Source organism: Gossypium hirsutum, chromosome D12 (assembly GCF_007990345.1).
Source record: "Gossypium hirsutum isolate 1008001.06 chromosome D12, Gossypium_hirsutum_v2.1, whole genome shotgun sequence".
NCBI classification, from domain to species: Eukaryota; Viridiplantae; Streptophyta; class Magnoliopsida; order Malvales; family Malvaceae; genus Gossypium; species Gossypium hirsutum.
In genome coordinates, this window is record NC_053448.1 from 62543784 (window position 1) to 62556137 (window position 12354).

Below are 12354 nucleotides of genomic sequence, written 5' to 3' on the forward strand. Positions count from 1 at the left end.
ACAAGGAATTCACAAATACGTGCATGCATATATTTGACACACATGTACAAGGATACATATAAAAAGATAGAATAGAATACATCAATCAAAATAAAACTAAAAAATGCGTGTATATGTATTTGAAAATCGTGGAAAAAGGATAAAATACAAAAATATGTATATATGTATATATTTACAAAAGTGAAAAGAATTTGAAACTAAAATATAAAATACACATTTAAAAAAAATGTTTAGTATGTACAAAATTTATGTGTGGATTTATAAAAAAAATTTAAATGTGTAGGTATATATTAGAGAATGCATGTATGATTTAAATTATAAAATATATGGAATAAATATGTTACAACAATGTATATCTATATAAAATATAAATGCACGTAAAAGTATATGAAAGGTATGCACATAGAATGATAATAAAATATATATGTAAGGTGCATGTGTTTACAAAAATCGTTAAAAAAAAGTGTATGCATATATTATTGCAGAGAATATGCGAATGTGAATATATATATAGTAAGGGTAATAGTAATAATAGTAATAATAATAATAATAATAGTAGTAGTAAATACATAATTAATAACATATAAAAAATAATAAATTAAGGATTAAATTAAGAATAAACAAAGTTTTGAAACCCAATTTAAAGATGGAAACTAAAGAAAAGGTCCAAATTAAGATGCGCACAACAGTAGGAGGACCCAGGTGGAAATTAATCCATCCTCTCAAAACACTGCGCAACTAGGGACTGAATCGAAACGCGGATCAAATATGCGGCCTAATTTAAAAAAAAACAAAAAGGTTTAATTTGGGGCGCATTGCAAAAGGGAGGGATCATTTGCGCAAATCTCCCTTCTGAAGTCAGAACGCGCGAATCCTCCCCTTCGGGTCGGGTCACCGCGCGGGTCAAGCCTGGCTAAAACGGCGCCGTTTTGATCCGTTATTTAAAACAGATTTTTACCTTAAAAATCATTTGAAATCAAATAAAAGAAAAAAAACTAAAAAAACCCCTCTACTAGGGTTTTAAACCTAGGCCGCCGCAACACAATTTCGCCTCAAGCCTTGGCCCTCCGCCGGACCTCCGATTCGAGCGCGGCTGGGCTTCATCGGCGAAGCTTCGAAGGTAAACCCCTCACCCTTCTTTTGTATTATTTCTTTTTTTAAATGAAATAAAAAGAATAAAAGCCTATATTAAAAAATGGTTCACCTTAAAAACGTAGGTGTTTCTTTCAATTTCCTTGTGTATTTTCGTTAATGCAATCTTCGTCCCCTATTTTACAAATTTAATGGCCTTTTATAGGCCGAAAAGGAAAAAAATAAAATAAATAAATCATATATTTTGCTTGTTTTTCTCATCCGGACTCTTTGAGTCCGTATTTGCAGGTGAAAGTGGAGCAAATGGCGCGCGTGGGGTGGTCGACTCCGTGACGTGCGGCGCCTGGGAACTGCTGGCGGCGTCGGGGCAGACATGCGGCTAGGGTTCTTTTTGTTTTTTGTTTTGCTTTGGGCCAGGGCTATTTTGGGCTACTTATTTGTTGGGTTAATACTATTTTCTTTTTTTGTTTTTAAACCCAGGCCGATTGGGCCTTATTACAGCTGCCCCTCTTTGCTCATTGTCGTGTAACGAGAACAGAGCAAAGACTATAAGGCCCAATTGCGCCTGGCCATATTGAGCCTTAACTTCTTCAGTGCTTCTCTTCTAATAGCCTTGTTTCTTCCTACTGCATCTTTAGAGGTATAGGAACTGGTGCTCCAATCTATCCCACTGGAATGTCGGGGAGATAGGATTCATATGTTGTAGCTCCTCAAAAGAACAAAATCTGCTATCTTTAATCTGCTCCACTGCAACTTCAGGGAGATAAGACTTATAGCTTCAACTTGTTCTGTTACAACTTAAGGGTAAATCTGATGTGATCTGCTCTACTGCAACTTTAGAGATATGAGATCTGTGGTTTTAGTCCACTCCATTGCAACTCCTGGGAGATAGGACCGATTATTTCTATCTGCTCCACTGCAACTTCAGGGAGTAAGACTTGTATCTTCGATCTACTTCACCACCAGTATGGGAAGACAATATCTGCTTTCTTCGATCTACTTCACGCCAATACATGAAGACAAGATCTGCTTTCTTCGATCGATTCTACTGCTGACCGGGGAGATAGAATTACTGGCTTCAATATACTCCACTGCAACCTCAGGGAGGTAAAATCTGCCATCTTTGATCTGCTCCACTACTGCTTAGGGAGATAAGATCTGTAATCTTCAATCTACTTCACCACCAGTATGGGAAGATAAAATCTGTATATTCGATCCACTTCGCTACCGATATAGGAAGACAAGACCTACTATCTTTGATCTGTTTCACGCCGGTACATGAAAACAAGATCTGCTTTCTTTGATTTGCTTCGCCACCAGTATGGGTAGGCAAGATCTGGTATCTCTGATCTACTTCACGCCAATACATGAAGACAAGATCTGCTTTCTTTGATCTGCTCCGCCACCAGTATGGGAAGGCAAGATCTGCTTTCTTCGATCTACTCCACCACCTGTACGGGGAGACAAGATCTGGTATCTATGATCTACTTTACGCCAGTACATGAAGACAGGATCTGTTATCTTTCAACCTGCTCCACTGTTGCTCAGGGAGATAAGGCTCTATGATTTCACCAATCTGCTCTCTGTGAAACATGACCTGTATGATTCACTTTATGAGCCTAATTATGCCTAATGATTAGGATGTTATGATCAGAATGAATCAAATGCTCCTAACTAGGCGTGTAAGAATGACATTTGAATGTTATGTCATGAAAAATGAATATTGAATGTTTAAAGTCATTATTGCTCATTAAGGCCTCCTTCGTGGCAACAACGCTTCGTCAAAACTTAAAAATTTTAAAATCTCGACTCTTGGCTCCTAGATATCTCTGACCTTTTAACCCGGTGAAGGTCTAAACAACAGTCTTGTTTCAGGTTCCTGAGTTATTTAAAGATTTCTAGAGTAATATGAAAAACTTCCCTTGTGAAAGTTTTATTAGTCCATTAATCGTTACTCTAATGGAACATGTTTGCGAAAAGATTACAACGATGAATAAAACAAAATTAATTTGGGAGCATAGCTCGCAATGGATTGAATTATCTGGGGACATTTATATTGAAGAAGAATGAAATATTCTAAAACAACGAATTCAATACAAATACTGTGATCAGGTGCCCTAGATATCTTTTCTTGAATTTCTCTATACAACTTTTCGAAGACCCTTCTGAATTCAACAAGTGTTTAGGGGATTCACAGTATTTTGTTGATGCCCCAAGATGTCGTCTATTCCTTTCTGCCGATTTAGGTACAACAAGACTACCACGCGACAATCAAAATTTGAGCCGCCCTTTTCGGGTTTTCAACTCAAATCCCCTTTGGTCTTAAGGTGCCCTTTGCGAGTTTTCAACCTAGCCTCTCCATTTTTTTTTTGGAATCAAAGCGCCCTTTGCGGGTTTTCACCTTGGTTCCTTCCCTTCTTCAAGTAAAGTACCTCTTCACCGAATCTGAATTTACCGAATTAGGCAAGTTTTTTCCATCCATTTCAGCCAGGATCAAGGCTCCTCCAGAAAAGGCCTTTTTTACAACATAAGGACCCTCCCAATTCGGCATCCATTTCCCCCTAAAATCTTTTTGTAGAGGAAGAATTTTTCTCAACACTAGGTCCCCCTCGTGAAATTCTTTGGGTCAGAATTTCTTGTTGTAGGCTCGCATCATTCTTTTCTAGTACATCTGACCATGCTGAATAGCCTTTAGCCTCTTTCCCTCTATCAAGTTCAACTGATCCTATTGAGATTGAACCCATTCTGCTTCATCCAATTGTACTTCAGACAAAACCCAGAGAGAAGGGACTTCAACTTCGATGGGCAAGACTGCCTCCATGCCATAAACTAAGGAGAAAGGCGTTGTCCCGGTGGAGGTCCTGGTTGACGTTCGATAAGCAAGGAGGGCAAAAGGTAATTTCTCGTGCCAGTCCCTGTAAGTCTCAGTCATATTTCCTACAATCTTCTTTATATTTTTATTGGCCGTTTCTACCGCACTATTCATTTTCGGGCGATACAGCGATGAATTGTGATGTCTGATCTTGAATTAACTGCAGACCTCTGCTATTGAGCTGTTGTTCAAATTCAGCGCATTGTCGGATATGATTCATTCAGGCATTCCATACCGACATATGATCTCTCTCTTCAAGAACTTACTGACTGATGACTTTGTAACATTAGCATACGAAGCAGCTTCTACCCATTTGGTGAAGTAGTCAATAACCACGAATATGAAACGATGCCCATTTGAAGCCTTCGGCGATATTGGCCCGATAACATCCATACCCCACATGGAGAAGGGCATGGAGAAATCATGGCATGAAGAGGTGAATGAGGTGCATGCATTTTATCACCATAGATTTGACATTTATGGCACTTCTTGGAATAATTGATGCAATCCCCTTCCATGGTAGACCAGTAGTACCTGAATCTCATAATCTGTCTGGCCATTGTGAAACCACTAGCATGCATTCCACAGATGCCCTCATGGACTTCCTCCAAGATTTTCTTTGCTTCCACAGCTTCCACACATCTTAGCAGAACTTGATCCTTTCCCCTCTTGTATAAGATCTCCCCATCTAAGACGTAATCAATGGCTAGTCTTCTCAGAGTTCTCTTTTCATTCTCTGTTGCCTGGCCAGGATACTCACGATTTTTTACATATCGTAGCATATCTTGATACCAGGGACTATCATCAATTTCTCCTTCTTCAATATTGTAACAATGAGCCGGGTCTTCATAGATACTCATTTGGATAGGCTTCATATCCTCATGTCTGTTCACCTTGATCATGGAGGCTAAAGTAGCTAGTGCATCAGCCATCTGGTTCTCATCTCGTGGGAGATAGCAAAAAGTGATATCCTCAAACTCCCTAATCAATTCGAGGACCAACTTTCGATAACTGATTAACTTGGGATCTCTCGTTTCCCATTCACCCCTGAGCTGATATATCACCAATGCTGAATCTTCATAGACCTCTAGCACTTTGATTTTCCGTTCTATAGCTACACGAATACCCATGATGCATGCTTCGTATTCTGCCATGTTGTTTGTACAATCAAAATCTAATTTGCAAGTGAAAGGATAATGATCACCATTCGACGACACTAGGACTGCCCCAATTCCATTGCCCACAGCTTTCGGGGCTCCATCAAAGTTTAACCTCCAACCGTGACCTTTTTGGGGATTTTCCTCAGTAGCTGCTATACACATCAGGTCTTCATTTGGGAAATCAAAACTCAACGGCTCGTAGTCCTCCAGAGCTTTACTAGCTAGAAAGTCAGCAATTGCACTCCTTTTCACAGCCTTATGCCTCACAAAAACAATATCAAATTCAGACAGTAAGATCTGCTATCGGGTCATTCTCCCATTCAAAGCAGTTGACTCCATCATATACTTTAACGGGTCTAACTTTGAGATTAGCCAAGTCGTATGGTATAACATGTACTGCCTTAATCTTCGGGTTGTCCAAATCAAGGCAGAACATAACTTCTCAATAGGCGAATATCTCATTTCACAGTCAGTGAATTTCTTGCTTAGATAGTATATCGCCCTTTCTTTTCTCCCCGTTTCATCATGTTGGCCTAGCACGCATCCCATACAATTATCAAATACTGTCAGATACAATATCAGCGGCCTATCCGGGCTAGGTGGTGACAGCACTGGAGTGTTAGACAAATACTGCTTCACATTGTTAAAAGCTTCTTCGCATTCTTCATCCCAAGTACCAGGATTATATTTCTTCAGAAGACGAAATATAGGGTCACATTTCTCAGCCAGTTGTGAAATAAACCTAGCGATGTAATTCAGTCTTCCGAGGAAACCTCGAACTTTTTTCTGCGTGCGAGGTGGAGGTAAATCTCGTATTGCCTTGACTTTGTCTGGGTCAATCTCGATTCCCTTCTCACTGACTAGGAAGCCTAGTAACTTTCCTGACCTGGCCCCGAAAGTGCACTTCACTGGATTAAGCTTGAGCTGGAACTTCCTTAATCTTAAGAATAATTTTCTCAAGACCCGCACATGTTCGCCCTCCGTTCTAGATTTCGCGATCATATCATCAACGTAAACCTCGATTTCCCTGTGCATCATGTCATGGAACAAGGCTACCATGGCTCTTTGGTATGTCGCTCCGACATTCTTCAATCCAAACGGCATCACTTTATAACAAAACGTCCCCCATAACGTAATGAACGTAGTCTTTCTCATGTCCTTGGGATGCATCTTTATCTGATTATACCCAGAAAAACCATCCATGAAGGAAAACAATGAAAAATCCGCAGTGTTGTCTACCAATACGTCGATGTGGGGCAATGGGAAGTTATCCTTTGGACTAGCCTTGTCAAATCCCGATAATCCACACACATTCGTACTTTTCTATCTTTCTTTGGAACTAGTACGATGTTAGCCACCCACTCAGAATACTTGACTTCTTGCAGAAATCTGGCATCAAACTGATTTTGGACCTCTTCCTTTATCTTCAACACGATATCAGGCCTCATCCTTCTGAGCTTTTGCTGCACTGGCTTGCAATCTTCTCTTATAAGGAGACGATGGACTACAATGTCGGTACTCAATCCCGGTATATCCCGGTATGACCATACAAACACGTCCTTGAACTCTCGGAGTAATTCGATAAGGTCTTGTCTTGTCTTTGCAGAGATATCTGATTCGATCTTCACCTCTTTACCTTCCTCCAAACTCACAATTTCTATTAATTCCCTGTGAGGTAGGATTTGCTTCTCAGTCCTTTCTACCATTTTCAACAAGTCAAGAGACAAACCAAAGTCTTCGTTGTCTTCAAAATCGTGCGATCCCTCTAAACACATGTTTCGTTCAAAAGGAGACTCTAAATTTGTAAGAGTGACATTCGCATCATTGATATCGTGGGACCTGTTATAGGTATGAAAAACAATATGGATTTAGGAATTTGTTTGGTGCAATATGGTCATGAATGAAATGCAAGTGTAGTTTAAAAGAAACTTAAAATAACTGCTCTTATGGAAAGAAATATTTGCTCCAAAAATGACTGCAAACATGAACTTTATTAAAATGACGATTTTCTGGACATGAGCCTATTTCACAAAGGAATCCTTATCACTTCTAGGCTAAAAAGAAATAAAGGTGTTCTGGACATTACTCTGACGAAATCCTAAAAACTACAGGTATTTCTTCTGCAATCACGTTGTTTAGCTCCATTTCCGACTCGTAAGGACGAATATCTGGCAAAGTTCTTCCTCGTGTCGCTTCTTCATACACGGCATGAATACTCCCTAACTCCGTGTTAATACTTCTGACCCCTAGCATTCCTTGATAGACAAATCCTCCCGATACAAAAGTCTTAGATAGGTGAGGAAAGGTCATGGGTTCCCATTCAACTTCATCCCCTGTCAAACGAGCCCTTCTCCTCACTCACTTCTTTTCCTGCTCTATCCTCTTCTGCCTAGCATCTGGCTTGTATCCTAAGCCAAAGCGGTCTTACTTGTCTTTCAACACTGGAGCCTCAACTCGGCCCTGGAGATATCTCCCCAATCCTCTTCTCGGCAAAGCTCCCTTTCCAACAGTCAATTGCAGACCCATCTCTGTGGTCCTGGATATTCTCGGTATCGGGATATTATTTCCCTCACGGATGAATGTTGCATTTACGAACTCTAAGGAACGGAAAGAGCATTCGATTGCATCATTACTCGTTTCTAGATAAGGCGCATCGTTGGTCACAGATGCAATGATATCTTCTTCAGCATCTATCGTTACAACCCTGCCTTCTAACACCAGCTTCAGTTTTTGATGTAACGATGACGGTACCGCACCTGCTGAATGAATCCATGGCCTTCCTAATAGGCAACTGTAAGAAGGCTTGATGTCCATAACTAAGAAGTCCACCTCATAAATAATTGGGCCAATTAACAAGGGAATGTCAACTTTTCCCATGACCCTCCTCTCAGTACCACCGAATGCTCGAACCACGTTCTGAAACGACTTCATATGCGAACTATCCACAGGTAGCCTTTTGAGCGTGGATAGGGGCAATACATTTAATGCCGATCCATTGTCTACCAGAACCCCCGGTAATATGCACCCTTTACACCTTGCAGTGATGTGTAAAGCTATAGTAGATCCCATACCCCCAGGTGGTATTTCGTCATCGCTGAAAGAGATGAAGTTATCAGCGTTTATATTGCCGACCAGTCGATCCAACTTGTTAACAGAGATATCGTCGGCCACATAAGTTTCATTTAGCACCTTCAGTAGTGCATTTCGATGTCCCTTCGAGTTTAGGAGTAAAGCTAGCACAGATATTCGAGCTGGTTGTTTGTGTAGCTGCTCCACAACGCTGTACTCGCTATGCTTTATGAACTTCAAGAACTCTCTAGCTTCCTCCTCCTTGATTGGTTCATTGACCAACAATTCAGGTTTGATTGCCTTCTCCTTCTTTCCAATCGAAGTTTCTTCTCTTATTGGCTCTACTCGAGCCTTCACTTGTTCGTCATACCCTCCTTCATCCTGGTCCTCTTTATTAATTGCATCCTCCTTCTCTGGGATTGTCACATTACAATTGTAATTTCAAGGAACCCTCCTGTTATCATTGTAAGTAAACACGGTCGGTTTTTGAATGATAACCTTTGGTGCTACTCGCGCTCCAACCTCACTATTCTTAGGTCGTGAGATGATGACCACAGGATGGTTAGCCTTCGGAACTCCCAATGCCAACTCTGACGTACATACATGATTTTCCTTCTAAATTCCTTCACAAAATTCCATCTCCTAATTATCCATCATACCCTGTACCACGGCTCTGAACTCCATACACTCTTGGATTTCATGCCCTATTTCACAGTGGAACTCACAGTAGTTCCTCCTCTTCTTATAGCTTTCTTCTGAAGCAATTAGCCCTCTTTTCACCATCTCTTTCCAGACCCATCTCAAAGGAGTCTTCACGTCCGCAATGTCTGCCTTAATTTTTCTGTCCTCGCCCATCATATTTATTCCACTGTCAGTATGGTTTGGTAATGGATTTTCTGTTTTGGTGGCTTCATCAAATTTAACGACACCCATATCAATGAGTCTTTTAACCAACTTCTTGAAGGCAGTACAGTTTTCTATGGAATGCCTCGTGATTCCCGCATGATAGTCGCACTGTGCATTTGCGTCGTACCATTTGGGGTACGGGGGCTGTAACGGCTTCAGATAGAAAGGGAAAACTACATGTGCGTCGAATAAGTTTCGGTATAATTCCCTGTACGACATAAGAATTGGCGTGAATTGGGGCATCTCCGTATTTCGCCTTGTACCGACCTCTTGTCTTGACGAGCTTTGCTGATTGGCAGCCACCTTTCCTGGCTGACTCACTGTTACTGACTTCGAGTAACCCTTGTTGTACATACTCGCGTTGTTCACCTCGTTTTCCTTCCTCTTCGAAGCTGATCTTCTGTTACTCTCTCCACCATCGATCTTCCCACTCCTAATGGCGTTCTCAATCATCTCGCCAATCATGACTATGTCAGGAAAGCTTTTTGTGGCACTTCCTAACATATGTGTTATGAACGGTGCCTTCAGGGTGTTAATGAACAACATGGTCATTTCCTTTTCCAGGAGCGGTGGCTGAACTTGGACTGCGACATCCCTCCATCTCTGCGCGTACTGCCTAAAGCTTTCGCTCGGCTTCTTCTCCATGTTCTGAAGGGTGATTCTATCAGGAGCCATGTCTGTCACATGACTATATTGTTTCATGAATGCTTGCGCCAAGTCCCTCCATGAACCAATCGTAGCACGACTCAACTGATTGTACCACTTGGATGCTGCCCCTATAAGGCTGTCTTGGAAGCAATGTATTAATAGTTGGTCATTATTAACGTATCCAGCCATTCACCTGCAGAACATGGTGATATGAGCCTCTGGGCAAGTCGTCCCATTATACTTCTCGAATTTAGGCATCTTAAAATTATGAGGGAGAACTAGATCTGGCACTAAACTCAGCTCTTTTACGTCAATGCCTCGATAACCTTCAGTGACTTTCATTGCCTTGAACTTCTCCTCGAGCCACTTGCATCTTTCCTCTAACTGTGTCGGTAACTCCTCCTTCCCTCTTTCCTTCTCAACCACTTCATCAAAGTCAGGAATAGCAGAGTTAATAAGATTATTTTCGGGATTAAAACCCGGCCTAGTTTGAAGGTTCGAAACACCAGCTCGAAATTGCTGAGGCATGATGGTGACAGTAGATTTACGCGGGTATTCTGTTTGAGCTCGCTCATATGGAGGGGTGAAACCTGGATGATAGAAAAGTTCATCATCATTTCCCTCATCGACATCTGCCATGGGGCCATTTCCTTTGTCACCTCCCTTAGTTATCAGTTGGGTTAACTTTGCCACTATATCCTCTTGAGATTCCCGCATCTTCTCAGACATTTCTTGCTTCATCTTGTCTAACCGCTCCTGCATTTGCAACTGAAGCCGGTCTTGCATTTCCTTCTGGTACTGTTCGAGCTTTTCTAGTATCTGATCCATATCTTTGGTCTTTGCTCGAGTGCCGTATCGGTGTTGGATTGGTTGGTTGGTTTCCAGGTTAACTGAGTAATAATTTTAATTAATTAGGATCAATTAAAGATTTTGAATGCATATAATGCAATGCATGAGATGAATGCAAGAAATGCGTTAATTATGATTCAATTCCACTTGGAAAACTTTATTAGAAAACAAATCCCTTTACATAGAATAGACTACAAATACGACTTCGCCCTAATACTTAAGACCTTGATTTTTTGAAGCAACGAGGCTAACTCCCGTCCCCAGTCTGACTCTAATTCATACTTTACGCTCAACGTGTCAGCTTGTACTGCCAAAGTTTGTAAGTGATCAGCTACTTCTCGAATCTGAACCAAGGCTTGTCCCATAACACGATCCCTGCTTCTGACCTGATTCTGGAGATAGTGAAGCTGTTCATTTTGATGGTCTTTGTTTACCTCCAAATACTCAATCTTGGCTTCACTTCTCTGCAATGTTATCTCTAATTCTTCTATAGTCTTCTTCATTTGCTCAATCTTGCCTAAACTTGCTTGCAATTCTACCACTGAATTACAATTTCGGTATTGATGAACAATCTTCTCAAGTTCGGTCACTTTAGCCCTTAGTTTATCCCTTTCATCTTGATTTTCTAACAAACTCTTCTCAAGCGATCTATTTTGCATCTGGGCTTCTTGGAATCTTCCTTCCCATCTACCAGCCTTGGTTTTTTCTTCTTGAATCTCTTGACGCCACTGCTCTGAGGTTTTTCCCAACCCAGCAGTTCTTACTGATAGACGTAGTCTCTTATAATCCGTCTTCAAGCTGTTCAGATCTTCCTCGACTTTGCGCTTCCCTTTTCTCAAGCCTTCGATTTCCTGCTTTTGAACATCTATGTCTAACTTTAAATTTACCTTTTCTTCCTCCATTTGCTCTATTTTCTTCTCAAATTCTGCATTCCTTCTTTCGAGGTATTGCTTTATGATTTCCAGCTCAGAAGGGACGACGCGCAAATGCTCCTCTATCGATTGACTATTTTCTGAACTTGGCCCAGGAATGTTGTCATTAATCCTCCTAACATGCCATTCGTTATATTCAAAAGTTGTCATTGGACCCACGGCTAATCTCTTCATTCGACGAGTCTGATTCCACGCATTGGCCATCTCACGAGCCTTCCTTTTGTAGCCATCATCCTTATATGAGAATTCACACTCAGCTAGGCCTTGAGTGGCAGGCACAAACTGTCTTGACCTGTACTGTCTTAACACTAGCAATGGGGCATAACCAACAGCTCCCCAAATCCCGAGCAACGGAACCCAGTCGAAATCCCCGCACTTATATAGGATCTCATCTGGAAGCAACCACGGAGCTCTCTACTCGATCTCTTCTTCTTGCAAATTCTGACAGATTGTTATCCATTTCTCCTCTGTAATATCATCTCTCCTTGACGCAGCCACTATCTCTTTCAACGGTGAATAACTTTCAGAGAAGACCTGATATGAAACCTTATCAACCTTCCAAAAGTGGCTATGGAACCACCCAAGTAATAGCTGCGCACATCCAATAAATCTACCCTCCCGTTCTTCGGTATGCACTTAATGACCTAAAGGTTTCTGCCAAAATCACCGGAACTGGCGTAACTCCCTTATCAAGTCGATCAAATAAATCAGTGACCGCCTCGTCAACATGTCCCAAAATCTTAGAAAACAAGATTAGACCATATATACTTAGAGCAAAGACGTCTACTTTTTTCCTCGCATCTGGGTGTGCTAAAATGAGGTCCTT

General features: G+C 41.2%; 1 long non-coding RNA gene across 1 annotated transcript; it reads left to right on the plus strand.

The window, feature by feature from the left end:
• Positions 1–969: 969 nt before the first annotated feature.
• On the plus strand, positions 970–1592 carry LOC121224445 (uncharacterized). Its single transcript, XR_005922016.1, has 2 exons — positions 970–1120; positions 1381–1592. It is a non-coding gene; the product is annotated as an uncharacterized lncRNA (long non-coding RNA).
• The last annotated feature ends 10762 nt before the right edge of the window (positions 1593–12354 follow it).